The sequence below is a fragment of the Cygnus olor genome (assembly GCF_009769625.2).
Source record: "Cygnus olor isolate bCygOlo1 chromosome W unlocalized genomic scaffold, bCygOlo1.pri.v2 SUPER_W6, whole genome shotgun sequence".
NCBI lineage: Eukaryota > Metazoa > Chordata > Aves > Anseriformes > Anatidae > Cygnus > Cygnus olor.
In genome coordinates this window covers 1,058,403-1,082,682 of record NW_024429077.1, presented here as the reverse complement: position 1 = coordinate 1,082,682, position 24,280 = coordinate 1,058,403, and the positions used below count along the sequence as shown (strand labels likewise).

General features: G+C 52.3%; 1 protein-coding gene across 1 annotated transcript in view; it reads left to right on the top strand.

Moving 5' to 3' along the window:
- The window catches only part of LOC121062987 (ciliary neurotrophic factor receptor subunit alpha-like), an 82,653-nt gene that overhangs the window by 30,961 nt on the left and 27,412 nt on the right, over positions 1–24,280 (top strand). The window lies entirely within an intron of this gene.

Sequence of the window (24,280 nt, the reverse complement as noted above, 5' to 3'; positions counted from 1 at the left end):
GTGGAATTAGAGGGCAGGGAAGCCAGGCGGTTGGGATCCCTTGCTAGAGATGCAAATATTGACAAAGCAATTGGAGATGGAGCACGATCTCACAGCCTCTGGAGGCGTCTCCTGTTAGCTGTGAAGGAAAGGTATCCCTACAAGGAAGAACTTGTATGTGTACCAGTCAAGTGGACCACCATGGAGAAGGGAATTCAGTACCTGAGGGAATTAGCCGTACGGGAAGTAATTTATAAGGACCTAGACGATGCACAAACATCCACAGATCCAGATGAAGTCCAGTGTACTCGACCCATGTGGCGGAAGTTTGTACGGAATGCACCATCATCATGGGCCAGCTCATTGACAATAATAACCTGGAAAGACGGTGAAGATCCCACAGTGGGTGACATGGCTAAACAACTCCGGGAGTACGAAGGAAATCTCTCCTCTTCCCTACAGGCCTGCGTCTCGGCTGTGGAGAAACTCTCTGAAGAGTCCCACCAACTTAAAGAGAATTTATTTTCCCCCCCACCTGAACGAACCAGTGGCCACCAACTAAAAGAGAATACTTTGGAGAAACGTTTTGAAGAGGTCCACCAACGTCAACTGGAGAGCCAAGGAGTGATCAGCAAGACCCATTCACCTTTTAATAGTCCCATATGGCCAGTGCGAAAGTCTAATGGTGAGTGGAGACTAACAGTGGACTATCGTGGCCTGAACGAAGTCACGCCACCACTGAGTGCTGCAGTGCCGGACATGCTAGAACTCCAGTACGAACTGGAATCAAAGGCAACCAAGTGGTATGCCACAATTGATATTGCTAATGCATTTTTCTCCATCCCTCTAGCAGCAGAGTGCAGGCCACAGTTTGCTTTCACTTGGAGGGGAGTCCAATATACTTGGAATCGGCTGCCCCAGGGGTGGAAACATAGCCCTACCATTTGCCATGGACTGATCCAGTCTGCGCTGGAGCAGGGGAAGGCTCCTGAACACCTGCAGTACATCGATGACATCATTGTGTGGGGTGACACTGCAGAGGAAGTTTTCGAGAAAGGGAAGAAAATAGTCCAAATCCTTCTGAAGGCCAGTTTTGCCATAAAAAAAAATAAAGTTAAAGGACCTGCACGAGAGATCCAGTTTTTAGGAATAAAATGGCAAGATGGACGTCGTCAAATCCCAATGGATGTGATCAACAAAATAACAGCTATGTCTCCACCAACTAGCAAAAAGGAAACACAAACTTTCCTAGGTGTCGTGGGGTTTTGGAGAATGCATATTCCAAATTACAGTCTGATTGTAAACCCGCTCTACCAAGTAACTCGTAAGAAGAATGCTTTTGAATGGGGCCCTGAGCAACGACAAGCCTTTGAACAAATTAAACAGGAAATAGTTCATGCAGTAGCCCTTGGGCCAGTCCGAACAGGACCAGATGTAAAGAATGTGCTCTACAATGCAGCCGGGGAGAATGGTCCCACCTGGAGCCTCTGGCAGAAAGAACCTGGGGAAACTCGAGGTCAACCCCTGGGGTTTTAGAGTCGGGGATACAGAGGATCTGAGGCCCGCTATACTCCAACCGAAAAGGAGATATTGGCAGCATATGAGGGAGTTCGATCTGCTTCGGAAGTGGTCGGTACTGAAGCGCAGCTCCTCCTGGCACCCCGACTGCTGGTACTGGGTTGGATGTTCAGAGGAAGGGTCCCCTCTACACATCATGCAACTGATGCTACATGGAGCAAGTGGGTTGCACTGATTACTCAGTGGGCTCGAATAGGAAACCCCAGTCGCCCAGGAATCTTGGAAGTGATTATGGACTGGCCAGAAGGCAAGTACTTTGGGATATCATCAGAGGAGGAGGTGGTCCGTGCTGAAGAAGCCCCACTGTACAACAAGCTACCAGAAAATGAGAAGAAATATGCCCTGTTCACTGATGGGTCCTGTCGTATTGTGGGAAAGCATCGGAGATGGAAAGCTGCTGTATGGAGTCCTACACGACGAGTTGCAGAAGCTGCTGAGGGAGAAGGTGAATCGAGTCAGTTTGCAGAAGTGAAAGCCGTTCAGCTGGCCTTAGATATTGCTGAACGAGAAAAGTGGCCAGTTCTCTATCTCTATACTGATTCATGGATGGTAGCAAATGCCCTGTGGGGGTGGTTACAGCAATGGAAGCAGAACAACTGGGGACGCAGGGGCAAACCCATCTGGGCTGCTGCATTGTGGCAAGATATTGCTGCCCAGGTAGAGAACCTGGTTGTAAAGGTACGCCATGTAGATGCTCACGTGCCCAAGAATCGGGCTACTGAAGAACATCAAAACAACCAGCAGGTGGATCAGGCTGCTAAGATTGAAGTGGCTCAGGTGGACCTGGACTGGCAACATAAAGGTGAATTATTTATAGCCTGATGGGCCCATGACACCTCAGGCCATCAAGGTAGAGATGCAACATACAGATGGGCTCGTGACCGAGGGGTGGACCTGACCATGGACACTATAGCACAGGTTATTCATGATTGTGAAACATGTGCTGCAATTAAACAAGCCAAACGGTCAAAGCCTCTTTGGTATGGAGGGCGATGGCTGAAATACAAATATGGAGAGGCCTGGCAGATTGATTACATCACACTCCCCCAAACCCGCAACGGCAAGCGCCATGTACTTACAATGGTGGAAGCAACCACCGGATGGCTGGAAACATATCCTGTGCCCCATGCCACCGCCCGGAACACTGTTCTGGGCCTTGAAAAGCAAGTCCTATGGCGACATGGCACCCCAGAAAGAATTGAATCAGACAATGGGACTCATTTCCGAAACAACCTTATAGACACTTGGGCCAAAGAACATGGTACTGAGTGGGTGTATCACATCCCCTATCATGCACCAGCCTCCGGGAAAGTTGAACGATACAATGGACTGTTAAAGACTACACTGAAAGCAATGGGTGCTGGGACATTCAAACATTGGGACACACATTTGGCAAAGGCCACCTGGTTAGTCAATACTAGAGGATCTGCCAACCGAGCTGGACCTGCCCAATCAAACCTGTTACGCACTGTAGAAGGGGATAAAGTCCCTGTAGTGCACGTAAGAAACATGTTGGGTAAGACAGTCTGGGCTACTCCTGCCTCAGGAAAAGGCAAGCCCATTCGTGGGATTGCTTTTGCCCAGGGACCTGGATGCACTTGGTGGGTAATGCAAAAGAATGGGGAGGTCTGGTGTGTACCTCAAGGGGACCTAATATTGGGTGAGAATAGCCCATGAGTTGAATTGTAGTATGTTAATTATCATATAACACTGTATGTCATCACTACCATGGTTGCTATATACCATAGATGAAAATGGTGATTAATTAGAAGGTATTGGAAAGAGTGTAACCTGAGCACGACATAAATGGTATGGAATAAGGGGTGGATATCTGTCCTGGTTTCAGTTAGGACAGAGTTAATTGTCCTCCTAGTAGCTGGCAGGGTGCTATGTTTTGGATTAGGATGAGAAGAGCGCTGATAACATGCTGATGTTTTAATTGTTGTAGAGCAGTGCTTACACCAAGCCAAGGACTTTTCAGCTTCTCGCTCTGTCCTGCTAGCGAGCAGGCTAGGGATGCAGCAGGAGCTGGGAGGGGACAGACCCAGGACAGCTGACCCAAACTGGCCAAAGGGGTATTCCATACCATCTGACGTCATGCTGAACAATATATAGGGGTGGCTAGCCGGGGTGGAGGGGGGGCCGGCTGCTCGGGGATAGGCTGGGCATCGGTCAACGGGTGGTGAGCAATTGCATTGTGCATCACTTATTTCATACACATTATTACTATTAGTGCTATTATTATTATTATTATTATTATTATTATTGTTATTATTTTCCCTGTCTTAATAAACTGTCTTTATCTCAACTCACAGACTTCACTTTCCCGTTTCTCTCCCCCGTCCCGGAGAGGGAGGGGGGAGGGTGAGCGAACGGCTGTGTGGTGTTTGGCTGCCAGCCGGGCTAAACCACAACACAAGGGTTTTTTTCTCTATTTTCCCTTGCGTTGCTACCATGAGAGGTGCAACCCCCATGGGGACCAGGGCTGGGGATGTCTCATGTCCCTGTCCCACGCAGCTCTCACAGGAGCTGGCGGCACCCGAGGTCCCCAGGCTGGAGACAGCAGTGGCATGGGCTCTGCTAGCAGAGGGCTGGCTGAGCGATCGAGGGTGGCTGTGGTCAGCTTGTCCCCATTGAGCCCGTGCCCAGGAGGTGTCTGTTGCACCTCTAGTGTGGGCACACTGCTTACAGCCACTATCTGCATCGCATCTCAGGGGCAGGCAGACAGTGACATCTCCTGCAGGGTAGGTGTGCTGGGGTGTCCGTAGTCAACATGCGCAGTATACAGTGACATTTACAGGCAGCATCTGCAGGGTAGCAGTGCGTAACACCGGCCATCAGTATCTGTAGTACAGGTGTACTGTGGTGTCTCCAGTTGGCACCTGCAGTGCAGGCAGACCTTGGGGGCTGCATGCAGTGCGTGCGGTGCAGGTGCACCATGGCAGCTACAGTTGGTGTCTACAGAATGGGCGCACCACAGCACCTACACCGTAGCAGCTACAGCCGGCGCCTGCAGTACCAGTGCTGCAGAGAGCCCGTGGAAGGCTCTTGGCAAGGCTGCAGCGGAGCCACATGGAGGGGAAATGAGTTAATGGAGCTTTTTTTTCTCTCCTGGATCACCACTTCAGAGCCGGGCCCTGTAACAGTAGAGCCGGGGGAATTTCCCTACAGAAGGCTTTGTTGTGCAAATGCGAGGTTTTAAAACTAGGTGGGTTTTTTTGCACATCTCTGGCAGATGCCCTCAGGCTGGCTGAGCTGTTTTCAGCTGGCCATAGCTGGTTGCTACCCCATTACTAGCAAGTGTCCCTATGGTTTTGGGGATCGTTTTAAGGGGGAGCTGGAAAGGATCCGTCCTTCTGCCCGTGCAGAAGAGGATCCTGGGGCTGTGCAGCAGAGAGTGGCACCCTCCTTTCTGCCTGTTTACACAATCCCCTTCCCTCTTGCTGCCAGCCCTAGGACTGCTCCCACCCCATCACACCACCCCAGTTAATAGCACATCGCTGTGCCCCCAACCCTGCTTGCTGGGGTGGCTTCTGGACTTCACATGGCCACATCTTGCTTACACAGAGCCTGGTCCGACCTAGGGGAAGCACTGCTCAAAATGCATTTGGTGTAGACTGAGAGCTGCCAGAGGGCGACCATACTCATGCCCACACTGAATCAGCTTCTAAGAATGACCATCAGAGCTCCACTTTCCACTCTCCTACCAAGAAATGATTCACTACAGGGGCAAAAGCAAATATTGTCCAAACTGCTTTTCTGCAGAAAATTGAGTTCCCCACCTCTGGGCTTGCTATGTAATAAATGCAGTTCCCCACTGTCACCTTTCATATGTTTCCTGCCAGAATGGGGACGCAGCCTGGGGACCCACCTGTTTGAGCATGGCTGGGGCTCTGCTGCTCATTGTCCTGTGCACCCACTTGCCAGGGTGCTGGCTTCTGTTAGAGAAACCATTAAATGAGCACATGCAGCAAATGGAAATTTGCATTAGAAGCATCTGCAGAAATTGTGGAGGTTTTGTTATGTGCTTGGAAAAAAATGGCTTTGGGCAAAACAGGCAAACAAAGCAAATACTGCATGGGAAATTGAAAATCAAGTGAGAAAAAGTTGGTTTTCTGTCTAGATTTTTCACACTGAAATAGCTCTGGTTCCTGCCTGGCTGCAGGGCTTGTCTCTGAGAAGAAATGAAGTTTTGCAGGGGGGAAGGAAGAGTGGTGAGATCTCTGTGCCAGCACTGGGGGTCTGGGGGCTCCTAAAGGACCTTGGCCATGTCCCTGCTCTCTATTTCCCCCTTGCAGCCAACCTGCATCACCCTCGAGTATCACCTCCTTGTGGTACCTGTCTCCGCACAGGTCTGGCCTCAGGTGAGGCTGCCAGGCACACAGGCAGAGGCAGCAGCAATTATTTTAATGACAGATAAGAGGAGGAGCAGCCAGGGAGGGAAGGTGGCTTTGGTCCCCAGAAGGACCTGTAGGTACGAAATGGGAAGAGTGATGCTTGGGATCACGTTGGCACTGAGGCGAACCAGCTTAAGGCTACAGCGAGCAGACCTCATGCTTCAGAGAGCAGGGTGATTGCTTGGGGGGCCAGGGGGCTCCCATCCTGCAGGTGTCAGTCCCTGGGGACATCTCCAGTGGGATGGGGACACTGGGGTGGCAGCAGTGTCACACAGGGGAGCTGCGGCACAGTGGACACAGGGGACACGTGGAGGAGGCAGAGTGGGGAGCGGGCACAGCAAAGGAGGAACAGGAGAGAAGCAGAGTGAATGATAACGATGTCGTAATTAGCACTTAGTGCTCCTCGCTTGGAGCTTTCCAAGGAAGGTCACCTTCAATATCTCTGCTTTATAGGCGGGGGAACTGAGCCACGGGCAGAGTGATTTGCTCAAGGTGACCTGGGAGGACTGGGGCCAGCACATCCGTCCTGTGGTGCCACAGCCCTCACGCTGCAAACTCAGTGCCACAAATCCAGCAGTGAGGCCACCGCGATGTCCCTGTCCCTTCTCTGGGCTCCCCATTTTCGGCACCCCAATCCTTCCCAGCATCCCTACCCCTGAGAGGCATTTGGGGCCAGGCTGGTCCAGCTGCACCCCAAAACCTGCTGATGCTATGAAGGGATGCAAGACACGGACTCCTGATGGCTCTTGAACAGGAGACCTTTATTGCCCTTTTTCACTACTACATATACTTTCCCTGTAGCCCCACGTGCTGTCCACGCGCCCGAATCTGCCATACGATTGGTTAGAGACCCTCAGACACGCGCCTCGAGCCAGCCAGCAATTGGCCACTGCCCAAAGCTCATCTTTAACACTGTAGCCAATTTACTTTATCTCGACCTTGCTCAAGTTTTTGGTTCTACTGCTGTTTTCCTCATTATCTCTAAATTCAGGGACATGTGAAACAGCACAAAGCTCCCTGCGAATTCCTTTCCCACAGTGCTACCCCTGCCAGCCTCACTCGCCTTCCCCTCCAGCCCTGCAAAGGCTCATGTCCTGCTGCGAACCCGAGGCCATCTGGGCTCCATGCAAGGGCCATGTTAGGTAACGGGATATGTTTTGTCTTCTTTTTTTTTTTTTTTTTTTTGCTGGCCGATACAGCTCCCCCTTTATTTAGGTCTAAATGGATGCCATCTGGCTAACGAGCCCGTACTCATGTTCCAGATTAAAAGGCGTGTTACCGATACAGCGTTGTAGATTAGAGAGGTTTAAATGGTTTTGAAGGTGTAATTTGCTTTTCACGTGGTGCTATTCACCTCCTGGCAGGCGGGCTGGTAGCTGGGCCCTTCCCCATTGCCATCCCCAGAAGCTCCCTCCTGCCTCGGGTCCCCTCCATCGACCCCAGCTGCAAGAGGAGGTGCTGCGTGACAAGTGAGGGTCACGCCGTCTCTTGCACACCCAGAAATGCTGCTGCTGTTGCATCGGGCCAGGATCTGCATCTTGCACACCCTAAGCACAGACTGCTGCTTTGAAGAGCCTGGGTATGGCCCCATCTCCTGGGATCCTAACCCTGCTGGCTCATCTTTAGGGTAAGCAGGGACGTGAGCAGGTCACAGCTACCTCCCTGGATGGAGGCAGCTCCTGGGGTGATGCTGCAGCTGCCAAAGAGATCCCAGCACCAGGGTTTGACTTCTTGAGGGAGAAGCTGAAAAGGAGAGGAGGAAACTGCAGCAGTTGTGCAAGGTGAATTGTAGCCTGCAGGCACCTGGGTCTGCTGGCAGCTCTGCTGGAAAGTGCCACAGGCCATTGAACGATGAAGCGTGTGCCAGCAAAATGCCTCCTTTTGCAATAAGTTCCCCTGTTGCTGAGCTGAAATCTTGCTGCGTGGCATCTCCTTGCGGTCCCCTTGGTCCTGCCCGGCATGGTGTGGCTCTGGGCGCGCTGCCTGCAAGCTCCCCCGGGACAAACCCTGACTGCTCCTGCCTGTGCTTGCTTCCACAGATGGCTAACCCCGTCCCGTCAGCCTGCTGCATGGTGCTCGCTGCAGTGGTGGTGGTGTATGCTAGGAGGCACAGCCAGCAGGGTGAGTCTTGTGCCAGCTCTCCCGCCAGGGGGTCCCAAAAATGCAGGTGCTGCTCTTCTGGACTCTCTCCTAGCACGAGTTGGCAATGCTGTCTGCATTTGCTCAATATATTTTTGGATGTCATCATTTTCTCCTCTGTTTGATGTGTGCGTCCCTTCCTGCAGGGTTTGGGCATCCTGCATCCCACCAGTGCCCACTGGTCCCCCTCAGTGTGCCTCGTCCTGCCCAGACCCCTGCATGTCCCAGGGCACCCCTGCAGCCTTCCCCATCCCTTTACTCCCCATTTTCTGCACTGTAAAGGGAAAGGAGGGTGGGAAGAAGTGGCAACCTGGCAGCCCCAATGCCTGTCGCCCTACCCTGTGACCATCTCTGGTGCCTCATCAAGCTCTCACCTCCTTGGGGGGACTTTGTCCTCACTGCTCAGTGACACCCACCCTCTGTGTCCGTCACTAGCTCATGCCTCTCCAGCGAAGCAGAGGATGTGGGGCTTTAGAAAGACTGAATTTTAGAGTTGCTGGTGGCGTTGGGAGCTGGAGGACCCCATGCAATTCTGGGTCCAGATTGGAGCAGGACAGTTTTGGGGCAGCCAGTTGGGTCCTGCCATGGGGTGTCACCCATAGCAGTCCTGCTAAAGTGGAACAGAATGCCCCCCCCCAAAACTCCCTGGCTTTCCTGGCAGTAAACCTGTTTGCAGTTGCTTTTGTTGGATGATAGTGGGGAATTTTGCTGATTAGCACTGATGAAGATGTCTGTATGTCCATGGTCTTGGTGGGATTGATGAACCCAGCCGGAGCAGCCCACTGAGCTGCTCTAAATCCAGCTGGGTGACTTTATGCTGCTGGGTGCTGCCAGCTCTGCTTGCCTGGACATGAAGCAGCTGGAGTTTGGTGCCATGTCCCCGTTGCATGGGAACAGCCATGCTCTGGATACAGAGGAAGCTTGCTGGGTGTCACTGGGGGAATGTTTCCAGCTCCTTCCCAGCGTGTCTGCCCAAAGTGTCTCGGTGCTCAGCTGTGTGCAATGCTGCTTGGTCCTGTTGTGCTAGCAGGACCCTCGAAGGAGCCAGTGTCAAGGCTGCTGGAGCATCCCTTGGATGCACTGTGTTGCTTCCCTCTGTGCTGCAGGGATGACAGCCCAAACCTGGGGAGATGCACACCAGGTGCAGGTATTTCAGGAATCTGTGTAGTGGAAATGTGTTGTCTAGGCAGAAACAAACGGCTGCTCCCTGCCAGTGCTGGCAATGAGTTTTGCCACTGGCTGCAGCATGCCAGTGCGGAGAGCATGGTCCTGGGTCCTCATGGCAGCCATTCCAGGCAAGCTGAAGCGATTCCCACCTTCTGCTCCATGAGCTGGCAGGATTCAGGGATTTGGCAGCACATCCTTCCTGTCCCTACACCCCTCCCCCTTCCCTTGCCCAGCTGCATCTAGCAGGGAGGTGTCTGGGGCACCAGCTCAAAACTGGAGCTGCTGAGACCCAATTGCATCAACAGGCACCTGGAGGGAGTGCGTGAAGGGAGGCAGGGCTCTCTCCATCTGCAGGAGCCGGAGAGGCTGCTCTGCACTGGGGGACATGAAAAGGAGCTGGGGGGCACAGAGAGAGTTTGAAATATTGGGTATAAGAGCTGGAGGAAGGCTAGTAAGGCAGCTGCAGGTCTGCACTCAATCTGGCTGTTCCCCAGAGGCACTGAATCGGAGACCCAATGGGTTTGCTTGTCTCCCCTGCACACAGTTTACCCTGTGCCCTGCTGCAGCCTCCCCTCATCCCCTGGACTCATCCCCTGCCAGCCAGGAACTCTGGCAGGAGAAGTGGGGTGGGAGGTTGGATTAATCCCACTGATGGCAGGGACTGCTCACTTGCCGAGGCGATCGGCTCTGGGGCAGACGCGTTCTGCAGTGGAGCAGGGGATCAAGACAGGCAGGGCTTTTTTTTTCGGCATCGAGGCCACTCAAAGCAGCCGAGGGAGCCGCCAGGACCCGGAAGCCCTCGCGAGGGAGGCTGACGAGGCATAGGCGGAGCCAGCAGCGCCCCTCTACCCTGACGTTCAAAAGCAGCCCCTAGGGAGCATGGCGACCAGGGCACGTCAGAAGGACGGGGCGCGGTAGTTTGCGTGGCAGTTCGAGCAGGGAGGGCCCCTCGCCGCTCTTCGGCAGCAGTCTTTCCCTTCGGTACTTGTAACCTGCCTGCGAGGAACCTGGTCATGGTATCAACCAGGCAGAAAAACATGGCCTCCGCATCTCTTGCGGTCTCTCCAGCCGCAGTCACTGATGTGGCTACTCAGACGGAGAGCTCGGGGAAACACGCAGCCATCCAGGTCTTGGGCTGCAGGGTGTGCCTGAGTCTTCTGTCGGTGTCCGACAGCAGCAGCGAGGGGTATGCCTGTGGCAGGTGTGCCCAGATTGAAGAGCTGCTCAGCCAGGTAGCAGAGCTTTGGGAGGAGGTGAGCAGGCTCAGGAGCATCAGGGAGTCAGAGAAGGAAATTGGTGGAGGTGTACCCTACCCTCTCTGAGACAGACTCACGAGCCTGCCACAGCACAAATGTCTCCTGCTATGCAGAAGACAAAAGTTCCCTCATTCCGCCAGGCAGTAGGAGGAGACCTAGGCCAAGGGGGGGAATGGAGGCAGGTTCCTGTTCGGGGTGGTAGGCGAGCCCTGTCCTTGCCCACCTCACCTTCCCATCTACCCTTATATAACAGGTATGAGGCTCTAGAACATGACAGTCAGAACAACGAAGTAGACGAAAGCCCGTCCCAGTTGGAGAGGGTGCCTAAGGCAAGGCAACCTACCCCCCCGCATTGCTACATCAACTGTCAAAAAAGAAAGAAGGGTTATTGTCATGGGGGACTCCCTTTTGAAAGGGACAGAGGGCCCAATATGCTGACCGGACCCAACCCACAGGGAAGTCTGTTGCCTCCCTGGGACTCGGGTGAGAGACTTCGCTAAGAAAGTCAAGCGCCTGGTACGGCCCACCGACTACTACCCGCTACTGGTCTTTCAGGCTGGTAATGACGAGGTAGCAACGAGAAGTCCGAGAGCGATCAAAAGGGGCTTTAGGGCTTTGGGGCGACTACTTAAAGGATCAGGGGCACAGGTTGTGTTTGCCTCTGTCCTTCCGATAGGGGGGATCGATGCTGACAAGCAGACTCATCACATTAACACGTGGCTTCGGGACTGGTGCAACCAGCAGAATTTTGAGTTTTTCGATCATGGGAAGGTCTACGCGACACCGGGCCTGCTGGCACCAGATGGGATGCGCCTCTCTCAGAGAGGGGTGAGGATTTTTGCTCAGGAGTTGGCAGGGCTGATAGATAGGGCTTTAAACTAGAGTCGAAGGGGGAAGGGGATAAAACCAGGCATGCCGGTGATGAGCTAAGGGATGGTGTGCTCGAATCAGAGGGACTGTGTGCTAGTGAGGCCCTTCGGTCGGCTACACAAGGTGCTGCGTGTAGGGAGGCGCATTTGAAGTGCTTCTACACAAACGCACGCAGTATGAGGAATAAAATGGATGAGCTAGAAGTTCCGACATCATCGGCATAAGCGAAACCTGGTGGGATGAGTCCTGTGGCTGGTGTGTTGCAATAGATGGTTACAGGCTCTTCAAGAGGGACAGGCAGGGTAGGCGAGGTGGCAGGGTGGCAATATATGTGAAGCATGGGCTGGACTGCGTGGAACTTCAAGTTGGGGATGGCAAAGTTGAGAGCCTCTGGGTAAGGATTAAGGGACGAACAAATAAAGGGGATGTCGTTGTGGGAGTCTATTACAGACCACCCGGCCAGGATGACAATGCCGATGAATTATTCTTTGCAGAACTAAGAGATGCCTCGAGATCAACTCCCCTTGTCCTTATGGGGGACTTCAACTTGCCAGACGTCAACTGGGATTACCGCACAGCCGACACGAGCAAGTCCAGGAGGTTCATAAAGCACCTAGATGATAACTTCTCGGTGCAGGTGCTAAGGGAGCCAACTAGGAAAGGTGCCCTCCTAGATCTGTTGCTGGAGAACAGAGAGGGTCTTGTGGGAGACGTGGCAATTGGCGGCCGTCTCGGTCACAGTGACCATGAAGTGGTTGAGTTTAGAATTTATGGTGACAGAAGGAAAACTGCCACCAAAACTTCAGGCCTGGATATGGGGAAAGCAGACTTCAGGTTGCTCAGGGAACTAGTCAGCAAGGTCCCCTGGGAAGCTGCTTTTGAAGGCATTGGCGTCCATCAGTGCTGGTCAATCTTTAAGCACTGCCTCCTAAAAGCACAAGATCAGGCGATTCCAAAATATCGGAAGGCAGGAAAGCAGGGCAGAAGGCCGGCCTGGCTGACCAGGGATCTTCTACTGGAGCTTAGGCGGAAAAAGAAAGTGTACGGCTACTGGAAGGAGGGTCAGGCGATGAGGAAGGAACACAGGGATGGTGTTCATGTTTGTCGGGAGAAAATTCGTGTGGCCAAAGCCCAGCTAGAGTTGAAGCTGGCCATGTCTGTGGGAGACAATAAAAAAGGTTTTTTTAGATATGTGAACAGAAAAAGGAGAACCAAAGAAAACATAGGTCCGCTACTAGATGGGGAGGGTCTCCTCACAGACAGTGACATAGGCAAAGCAGAGATGTTTAACGCCTTCTTCGCCTCTGTCTTCAACACTGATGATGGGCTTCGGGACCCAGGGTACCCTGAGCTGGAGGACCATGACAGTGGGAATGACAAACTCCCAACCGACCCTGAACGTGTGCGGGATTTGCTGCTCTACCTGGATCCATACAAGTCCGTGGGTCCGGATGGGATTCATCCCAGGGTGCTTAAAGAGCTGGTGATGTCATCGTGAGACCTCTCTCAATTATTTTTCAATGATCTTGGGAATCTGGAGAGGTCCCATTGGACTGGAAGCTGGCAAATGTGCCAATTTTCAAGAAGGGTAAGAAAAAAGACCGTAGCAATTACAGGCCTGTCAGTCTCACGTCAGTGCCTGGTAAAATTATGGAGAGGATGATCCTTGAAGTACTGAAGTGCACCTGGGGGACAATGCAGTCATTGGTCCCAGCCAACATGGGTTCATGAGGGGTAGGTCCTGCCTAACAAATTTGATTTCTTTTTATGATAAGATCACCGATCTAGTCGATCAAGGGAAACCAGCTGATGTGATCTTTTTGGACTTCAGCAAGGCTTTTGACACAGTTTCCCATAGGATCCTACTGGACAAAATGTCCAGCATACAGCTAAAAAAAAAACCATCATACGATGGGTGAGCAATTGGCTGACGGGCAGGGCTCAAAGGGTTGTGGTAAATGGGGCCACATCTGGCTGGCGGATGGTCACTAGTGGGGTCCCTCAAGGCTCTGTTTTAGGGCCAGTCCTCTTCAATGTCTTTATAAATGATTTGGATGTAGGACTAGAAGGTGTTTTGAGCAAATTTGCCGACGACACCAAACTTGGAGGAGTTGTGGACTCGGATGAGGGTGGAAAGGCCTTGCAGAGAGATCTGGACAGATTGGAGAGCTGGGCGATCACCAACCACATGAAGTTTAACAAAGGCAAGTGCCGGGTCCTGTACCTGGGACAGGGCAACCCTGGCTATACGTACAGACTGGGCGACGAGATGCTGGGGAGCAGCCCCGCAGAGAGCGATCTGGGGTTTGTGGTTGACAGCAAGTTGAATATGAGCCAGCAGTGTGCCCTGGCAGCCAGGAGGGCCAACCATATCCTGGGATGCATCAAGCACTGCATCGCTAGTCGGTCGAGGGAAGTGATTGTCCCGCTCTACTGTGCGCTGGTGCGGCTTCACCTCGAGTACTGTGTGTAGTTCTGGGCACCACAGTACAAGAAGGACGTGAAACTGTTGGAGAGTGTCCAGAGGAGGGCGACGAAGATGGTGAAGGGCCTAGAGGGGAAGACATATGAGGAGCGGCTGAGGTCACTTGGCCTGTTCAGCCTGGAGAAGAGGAGGCTGAGGGGGGACCTCGTCGCAGTCTACAACTTCCTCACGAGGGGGAGTGGAGAGGCAGGTGACCTCTTCTCCGTTATCACCAGTGACAGGACCTGCGGGAACGGTGTTAAGCTGAGGCAGGGGAGGTTTAGGCTGGACATCAGGAAGAGGTTCTTCACCGAGAGGGTGTTTGCACACTGGAACAGGCTCCCCAGTGAAGTAGTCACTACACCAAGCCTGTCTGAATTTAAGAAGAGATTGGACTGTGCACTTAGTCACATGGTCTAAACTTTTGGGCAGACCTGTGTGGTGCCAGGAGTTGGACTTGATGATCCTTATGGGTCCCTTCCAACTCGGGATATTCTATGATTCTATGATTCTAAGACGGGATTAGAGTCCATTTATCATGTTCTTGAGGCACGCTCGACTTTAATAGCTCATGAAGCACTTTAAGAGATGCATTAGCACTGAATACTTGAATGAGGAGGATGTGACAAGCTGTTAAGTGAGCAGGAGCAAGGCGCAGTGAGGCCAGCCCACCTGCTTCTGGCTCTCACGTGCACCCTGGTGATTACTGGAGAGTCCTGCGAAGTGCCACATGAATTAATAAAAGCAGCATTGGGTGTGGCGCTGGTGAGGTTGCTCATGTGTTAACCCCTCTGCTGCTCATCTTCAGTCCTTCTTCTTGGAGCTGGAGGAATGAAGGGCGCGTTTGTCCAGGATGCAGGAGTCAGGAATGCTCCCCAAACCCCAAGGTTTTCAGGTGGAGGAGGTCAGAGCTGAGGGGATCTGCAGGAGCTGCTGTTTCTCCATCCCTCCCTGAGCAGAGCCCAAGGACAATCTTGTTCTGGAGGACAGCTTGATCCTGGTGATGCCCCACACCGTGCTTGCTTTAGACAGCATTATACCCTAATCCAGTTGCTGCTAAAGCAATCTCTCCGTGCTGCTGATCTGTCCCACTGGGTGGCTCTGGCAGGCTGTGACAGCGCTCAGCTCACTGACCTGGGCCAGCAAGGGTGGTTTTGTACAGCCACTGGGATGCTCTTGAATTTAGTAGAGAAAAAAGGGATGCATGGGGTAGACTTGGAAGGGGACAGAAAAAGAGATAAGGCTTGCAGGAGCTAGCTGTCGGAACAGGTTGGCATAGTGGCACGGTCTGGGCATGTGTCTGATTTACTTCTGCCCAGAGGACAGGGACAGGGAAAGCACAGCAGAGCAAAGAAGCGGTGCTGCCTGCTGCAAGGCTTGCACATGTGGTTGGCCAGGGGTTCAGGCATGTGACAGCAGGGCTGGCAGGGGGCCCTGCAGGGCAGAGGTCCCTGCAGGGCAGACACCTCCATAGTGGGGCTTGGGCACCCTCAAAGGAAAGGGAGAAGCCCCGGGGCATTGCCAAAACTCCTTACATAGGAAAGGTTTACACACTGGAGATGTGGCAGGCCATAAAGTGTACATGCAGGGGTGATTCCAGCTCTTCCTAGTCGTTGCTGTGACTGCCCACAGCTGGGCTCTGCTGTTCCCAGTACACCCGGGTGCTGCAGCAGCCCGGGCAGGAGGCAGCTCTTCTTCCCGGGCTCCTGCCACAAGCCGAGCCCCTTCCCCATCCGTCAGCTGTGCTGGAGTTATATCCACATCTGTCCCAGACTGAGATTTCTCTGCTTTTAAAGAGGAGTAATTCTGCTTTATTGATCCTCACCTTGCTGAATTAACACGTTTAAACAATAATTATGTTTTCACCCAGGAGAGGAGAGAAAGAGAGAAACGTCTCTGGAAATGAATGTGTTTCAGATGCCACATGCCAGGGTTAATTTATTGATGAGCAGAGAAGCCGCTATCTCCTCTCTTTCTCACCAGCAACAAGCAATTAGCTCCCATCATTCCTCAACCGAGGAAAAGAAAGAGAGATTTTGTTTCATTACTTTCCCTCTTTTGCAATCGGTTCTGCTGCAAAGCCTCCCAGGAGCTCCCTTTCGCATGCGCCTCATTAGAGATGCTGCCCACATTTCAGCTAAGACAAAGCCTGGGCTGGTAAACAGCCTTCGAAATGCACAGCAAAGCCATGCAAATTGCCTTCTCCATGAGAAAACCATCAGTGGGTACCTTCTTTTCGCTCTTTGCCACATTGTCCAAGCTTTTATGACAGCTGATGGAGATGCGACTGTCTCTCCTTCTGCATCAGTCAACCCATGCAAGTCCCCTGGGCATTTTTCCTTGCTTTTCCCCCCTCTGTTTCACAGCTGGAGTATTTCTATTTTTGCACATTGCTGAATTTTCAAAGATGGATTGTGAGCCTCTTCTCTCTTCCATCCCTTGCTGCTTTTCTCACGTCCGGTTTTGCCATCTATTGCTAGTGCCTGCTCAGCAGGTTAGGCTATCTTAGCATCCTTCCCTACCCCCTAGGAGAAAGAGTAGAGCTTTGCTCCCACTGATCACTTCAGAAACAGGGTTTGCAAAGCCTGGGTCATCCAACCATTTTCTCTGCTTGATTTTTGTCCCATTATTCCCCATTACAAAAATTTGAAGTAGAAGTATAGTTACAGTGTGTAATTCCTGGGGATGTCCTGCACCAGTGCCTGGAGCCTGGCAGGTTGTTTGGGAGATGCATCTTTCATGCTTGCCTTGGTTTTGCATTCTGCTCTGCAAAGGGACAGGCGGTGCTGTGCTTTTCCCCTTTGCTTTTCCCTGGAGCAGCTGGTGTTCATTTCAACCGAGAACAGGCTTCATGGGTGCTGAAGCCATGCTCAGAGCTGGTCCCAGTGACTGAGAGGTCTGAGACATCTGCTCTGCATCATTCATCTTATATATAACTGTTTTTAGAACTCTTATTAAAGCAAGTGAGGTGCATCACTATACTAGGTCCAAGAAGCTCAGTACAAGACAGAGCGATGCCCTGCACCATCCTAGCATGCAGTTGCCAGAGGTTAGGGATTGTCCTAGAGCTTTTCTCACCTCTTTGCTCTTCCAAAGACCCCATATGCAAGGCTGGGAGGGAGTAGTGTGTGTGTCCATGCCAGAAGCCAGACTAGAGCATCTTCCTGCCTTGATGAGAGATGCAGAACCAGCCCCAAGATTGAGTGGGTCCCAGGGGACCTCAGCTGCACTCCCTCTCCCCTGAATTTGGGAAGCCTCAGCATCCAGCCTTTGGACCTCCTCGTGCTTTTCTCTGCTAGATTTCAGAGTACAAAAATTTACCCCCAGACAAGTACTTAAAGACACCATCCGGGTCATGTTTTATCTTCCAGTGGTTGGGCTTACACTGAGCATCCTCTTACATGAAACCAATTATTGTTTTTTCCCCATTGCTCAAATCAGTCTTCCCTGAACTGTTTTGTGTTCACAGCCATCCTTTCTTAGGTGTCTCTCTCCTCTCCTCTCCTCTCCTCTCCTCTCCTCTCCTCTCCTTGATAAGGTGAGTGATTAGCAACAGGCCAAGAGCAGATCCCTGCAGGGCCACACTGGGAACACCCTCCTGCAATGATGATACCACATTAACAATTAATTCCCCATTAGCAATTTTTTTTTTAATCCTTCCTGTTATAATTCTGGATGCTCTCACTATCCAGCTAGCTGAAACACCAGCCTTGATCCAAACTGCAGCCCTGCTCAGCGCATAAGCTGATTGCAGAACATTTCTGGTTGGGAAGCACAGTTTGGTGCAGCCTCTACCTGCCCCTGCATCCCTCACTCTCTGCAAGCTATCCTGAAGCCAAAAGGCTGCTCACATTGGCTTCACGGAGCGCTCAGAAAGCCAGAACAGAGGCATGGTGCTAGATCAATAAAAGGACACATCTTGGCGTTGGAAGGATGTTATCAGGGCTTGCTCAGTGTATAGGCACAGGTCTTAGCTCAGTCTATCCTCAGGCTAAACGAGTGTCGGTTCATGGTGGTATTCGCATTTTCTGTACCTGGTAGACCTTGGTCCCAGGGTGTACCATGAGGAGATGCTTCTGCCTTGGAACTGCTTCCTCCCCACTGCAAGGGGTGAAAGTGCAAGCAGCAGGGCAATGGGGGAGAGCATTGCCAGAGGTAGGGGACAGCCTGGCTCAGTGAGGACACGTTACCCCTCACACAAAGGCTCCAGCACTGACTATATATGTGCAGCCATCAGGACTGGAGCACTACTGCAAGACAGAGCTTTCTTAAATTACTCTGCAGGCTGCCATTCAAAGGCAGGCATCTGCTCTTTGTGGCTTTGTCTCCTTTGCTGTCCTCATTCCTCTCCGGGGCTAAGCTGGGTCTGTAGCTACCTGTGTTTGCTATACAAGTCTGTCTGGAGGCACTTGCACTGAGTGTACCCCTTCCTGGAGATGGAAGGAGGTTTTGGAAATGGAGCTGATGGAGATGAGATTGTGGAGCAAAGCAAGGATTTGTCCCTGGGCCTATGTGACAGCTGGGAAGGAAATATTATTAAGAAATATGCTCTGCTAACAAAAATATGAACCCCTCCGTCAGCTGGTGTATTGAAGTGGATCGCAAAGCTGTAGGGTTTTTTTGTGTTTTTTTTTTTTTTTAAGAGTGGATTTGTCAGGTTTTGGACAAGTAAATCTGAAATCCCTCAAAGCTGGTGAAGATAGTTGACATCTGTGATGAGAAGAAAATGCTGAGAGGATTGCAGTCTGCCAGGGCTCATTAGTTGTGCCAGTGGCAAGGAAAACCGTCTCTCAGTAACCTTTTAGACTTCATTAAACATATCAACAAACACTAAAAGGGGAGGGCTGGGGTTTGCAGTCCAGCCAGGTCCCCAGAGGAGCTCTGGAGTGTTGAGTCCAGAATGAAGCCCCAGGGGTTCCTGCTGGTGTGGGAGTTCACCCCCAGCTGCCAGGGCCCTTTGGAAAGCATGAGAAGCCATATGGGACACCGAGGGCTTGCCAACAAGGTGACTTGTGGTGGACTGGGGACTGCTCTTTGCTCTTTCCATGAGCTCTGGCTGCTGAGGAAGAGCCGCGGCCTGTCCTAGCACTGATCTCCTCTTGGCAAGGGAGGAAACAATCCTTGTCCATGGGTTATGCCTGTTGTTTTTTATGCCTGTTACATTTTCGAAGGCTGCCAGGAATGGAAGATCTCATAAAGCTGTGACAGTTGGAGTGGAAACTAAGCACTTCAGGGGCTTGGCTTGATTTAGTCTCCAAAAGCTTGGAAAGGTCTCACCTTGGAAGTCACGCAGCCATCCCAGGGAGCCAGCATCTCGCATTGCCGAAGTGTCCTGGTCTTGCCAGCTGAGGGACATGCATCCGTCTGGACTTGGGCTGGAGGTGCTGCTCAGTTTGTCTGCTTTGAAGGGCTTCCAGTGCCTGAAGTTATGGATCGTGCCCTGGGACTGCAAAGTCCATCTCAGGTCAGGCTGGAGGAGCAAAGTGCTGTGGCTCCAGGCACCACCTGGAGGAGTATGGGGCTGTAGCAAAGGGGGCTACATTGGTGACTGAGCAAAGCCCAAAAAAACAGGAGCACAGCCGCAGCGAGACACTGAGACCAAGCATCCTCATCTCTGTTTTCTGATGATTTTGCTAGGGTAGGAGCAGAGCAAAGGAACCATGAAGCATGCTCAGGAGAGCACATGCTGGGACACGACACGTATCAGCAGCAGCAGAACAACTTGCAAGATGTGCAGCCTGTCCTGTGGATTAAAAGAACATCTTTCAGGATAAGAAGTGTTGGGCAGCACTAAATGGAGCGGATCCATGCAGAGAAGCCAATATAATTGTGGCATATTATAAGGAAAAGGAGAAGAGGAAGGATTGAGCTGGGTCTGTGGCAGGCTTGTTACAGAGGGGAAAAGCAATTCATGTCACCTTGTAATGAGTGCTGCAGCAAGGCCAATCAGGTGGAGAAGTGAAGTGAAACTGCAAAGCAATCGACAGTGATGGAGGCAGGAGGGGTTAAAGCAGTATTAGTCTGGCGTATGGCCCATTGATCTCTTGGTGTAGGATTTGCTGAAAGATTATTGTTTAGGCTCAGCTGCCACTGGGTGCTAATTGAAGCTAAGGTAGTCTGGAGGCTGATGGAACCTCCTTCCTTTGCTCAGGGGCATGTGCTGGGGAGACTGGTGTTAGGGAAGGGGCTTTGTGCATGTGGTTTGCAGTGGGGGAAGAAACCACCTTCATCTCCATTCAGCAGACAAGGGGAAGGGGCTAAAACTTCTCCTTGCACATCTGCATACATCGGTACATAGGGTCAGTCCCTGACCACAGCCCTAGGCAGGATGCATCCACCGTGGTGCAAAACTCCCCGTGAATGGGGCAGCGCCATGTGCTGCCCTTTGTCCCAGGTTCAGCACACTGGCATGTCCTTCCTAGCTTTAGTTTGCAAAGCCTGAAGCATTTCCCCCAGTGCAGATTTCTGTTAGAAGAGCCCAGCTGGATGGCTTAAACCTGCTTAATTATCTATTCTGGAGTGTTACAAAGCAGCCAGAGGTCTGCAGAGCCCAAGCTGAAAAACATTGACCTGCAAAGCCGGAAGCCTGGAGGACTTCTGCCAGCAAAGAGCTGTGTGCTTTGTAGGCTGGGCTGCATGAGCTAAAGCAGAGCTGTATATTGTAGCATACCATCCTTGGCCCCTGCTGGATTTGCAAAGGTATAATGAGGTCTGCATGTGTGTGCATGTGTTTCTGATGGCCAGGCGCTGGGCAAGGAGCGTGCACTGCTGGGTAATGAAGCTTTGCTGGTGGAGAGCTGGTTGGGAAAGGATGCTTTTCTATGCTGAAGTGCACTTCTGCTCTGCAGAGAGGCAGGAACACAGACACTGCAGGCAGCAGTGGCCAGTGCAAGCCTGCATCGTGCACAGGGGTTTGCTGTGGGGGCCGTCCTGGTACCCCCGTGCCCATACAGGAGTCCAAGTGAATGTCTCCAACCAGACAGGTGAGCTGTACTCTCCATCCGTGTTTATGCCCGAGCCTGCTCCCAGGGGCATTGTAAGCTGAGCCCAGAGCACTCCCAAGGGGAGCCTCCAGCCGGAGCCTTGAATTCCAGACTCCTTAGGATGAGTCACGGAGAGCCTCTGGCTCCAGTCAAGCCGCAAACCCCAGCAGGTCGGATCCTGCCATGCCGGTGCCTTGCCTGCACTGTGGTTGCTGCAGCTGAGAGCACGCTGTACAAGGGAGAAACTGAGGCACGTAGGATTGAGGGCATTGAATCCAGATGTTAACATCTGTCCATCTAACCCTCTTGCTGTGATTTCCCATGGGACGCTTCCATGCCTGGCCATCAGCAGGAGCCTGGAGACCTGCCACAACCTGTGCTAGCTGCTGGGACAACTAGGGAGGCTTGGGGCACAGCAGGAAAACACAGTGGTGTTGCTCAGGAGTGGAGAGGTGCTGCTGAGCTCAGCAGGATGCCCGCTGTTCGGAGGGGATGGAGGTGCACAGTGAGGCATGATGCGCCTGGCTAGTGATCACATGCAAGCTCCTGTGCTCAGCAGACTAGAAAATGAGTTTTACCATTGTGGTGGAAACCACAGGGGGATCGGCCTGTGTGCCTGTTTCTTTTCCTATGGTGAGGGTCCCTGCTGCATGGTGTGGGGGAAGGACAGTGGTGGAAGAGCTCAGGAACTTGGGTCCCCACTGGTGCCTCCCAGCTCTTAGAGCATCATGCGAGCCCCTTGGTAGGGGGAGGAAGTCCCAGAATCAGCCATGGGCTTGCTTGCTGTAGTAACCCACCACACCATTACCACTGGTGCTCCCACTGGAAGTCGGTTCACCTTCCTAGGACTTTTCTATGGCACAACTATCCCCAGGGCTTTGTCCCTGTGGAGCCTCCCCAGCTTTTCCCAGTAACACCCATCCCTCTCCATTACAGAGCACAGCCCTTTGGGTGGTCAGAGAAAGGATGTGCCACCCCTTGCTGGCAGAAGATGCTTGGACCCATTGCGCGCATCCTCCACTTGGTCTTGGCAGGGGAAAATGGCTCTGCCAGCTCCGTGGAGAGCATTTAGGGACATCTGCAGGCTGACTTACTGCCTTTCCTATCATGTCAATTCTGCTTTGCTGAGTTGCAGCTGGGGCACATCAGGTCTGTCCTGCACAGGCTGTTCCTCCATCTCTCAGCCCTAAGAGCAGAGGGACACGTCCATCTGTCCATCCTGGCTTGCAAGGCAATTTTCTGTTATTTTCCACCCAAGTTTGTGGACTGTAAACTGGCTGAAGGGAAGAAACCAGAGGGTTGTGGTTAATGGGACGGGGTAGAGTTGGAGTCCTGTATCTAGTGGAGTCCCTCAAGGGTCAGTACTGGGACCAGTGTTGTTTAATGTATTCATCGATGACTTGGATGAGGGAATGGAGTGCGCTGTCAGCAAGTTTGCTGATGACACTAAACTGAGAGGAGTGGCTGACACACAAGAAGGCTGTGCTGCCATCCAGCAGGACCTTGACAGGTTGGAGAATTGGGCAGGGAGAAACTTAATGAAATATGACGAGGGCAAGTGTAGAGTCCTGCATCTGGGCAAGAACAACCTCAGACACCAGTATAAGTTGGGGACTGCCCTGCTGGAAAGCAGTGAAGGGGAGGGACCTGGGGGTCCTGGTGGACAGCCGGATGACCATGAGCCAGCAATGTGCCCTTGTGGCCAAGAAGGCCAATGGCATCCTGGGGTGTATCAGAAGGGGGTGGTTAGTAGGTCGAGAGAGGTTCTCCTCCCCCTCTACTCTGCCCTAGTGAGACCGTATCTAGAATATTGCATCCAGTTCTGGGCCCCTCAGTTCAAGGACAGGGAACTGCTTGAAAGAGTCCAGCACACAGCCACAAGGATGATGAAGGGAGTGGAGCATCTTCCTTACGAGGAAAGTCTGAGGGAGCTGGGTCTCTTTAGCTTGGAGAAGAGGAGACTGAGGGGTGACCTTATTAACGTTTATAAATATGTAAAGGGCAAGTGTCAGGAGGATGGAGCCAGGCTCTTCTCGGTGACACCCAATGATAGGACAAGGGGCAATGGGTGCAAGATGGAACATAGGAGGTTCCACTTAAATATGAGACAAAACTTTTTTACGGTGAGGGTGACAGAGCACTGGAACAGGCTGCACAGGGGGGTTGTGGAGTCTCTTTCTCTGGAGGCTTTCAAAACCCACCTGGACGTGTTCCTGTGTGACATGATTTAGGTGTTCCTGCTCCGTCAGGGGGATTGGACTAGATGATCTTTCAAGGTCCCTTCCAATCCCTAACATTCTGTGACTGTATGATGGGAAAGGGGAAGAGTGGTTTCTTGGTCTCCCCTCATACCAGGAGTCCTTTTATCAATGGGGTGTGAAGGGCTGATGAAATGCTACCAGCTCTTTCAGCAGACAGTTAATCCATGGCTATGGATTTGTTGTTAGAGAGGCCAGCAGGCCTGCACAGCTCCTTGTAGCCATCTGTAACTCTCGTGCTGTCATATGGCTGGCTGCAACACCAACTGCTCTCGTTGTGATACGGGGTCATGTCGTATCATGCTAGCAGTGAAAGGGGGCATCATGCAGGATAATAACCAAGCCATGAAGATAAAATGAGTCTCGGCACATAACAGACTTTTTTCTCCGCTCAGAGGATCTTTCTGCTTAAAGGCTGTGTGTGTTTTTCTCTAAATGAGTGTTTTTTCCCAGTCACTCTGCATAGAAACCTGGCATTTTGCAGAGGAAGCCACCTGTGCCCTTCAGCTTTCCCATCAAATACAATAGGCAGACCATCTGCAGGACCTGCAGCACAGCTGTACCAAGGTCACTTTGCATTACCAGACCTCTGTCACCAAGCAAACTCTTGGTCAGGGGAACTTAAAATGCCTGGAGCAGCTCCCTCTGCGAGGACACAGCCTCCATGGGGCCAGCCAGCAGCCTGGCGCCTGTAGTGAGCAGCCTGCATCGTGTGCAAGGCTCACCAGGAGCAATCAGGCTTCATTGCAGCGGATGAGCAGAGATACTGCTTCAGCAGGGATCCTGCCCACGTGGTAGTCCCAGGAGGATTACAGAGCTGGGAAGGTGGGCAACCCACCCCCACCCCCCACCCCACCCCCCCGGCTTGCTATAGCTGCAAATTTTGCCCCTACTAGGAGTGGGCAAACTTCAGGAGCTGGGACTGGGAGGTGCCTGGTGCTTTGTGCGGGGTTTTTGCTCCACGATACCGCAGCCTCCACTTACATTCAGACTCCGCACAGGGTTTAACATCCCCATAATGATGTGCATTTTTTTTCCAAGTAACACAACCCTCTTGCAGATGTGGTGCTGCCTATGCAGCACTGGGGGCATTTTGCAGCCTTGCAAGGGAGGCTCCGGTGCTCCACAGACACCTCGAGGTGCTCATTTCAACTTCAAAAGCCCCAGATGGGGCAAAACAAACAGAAAT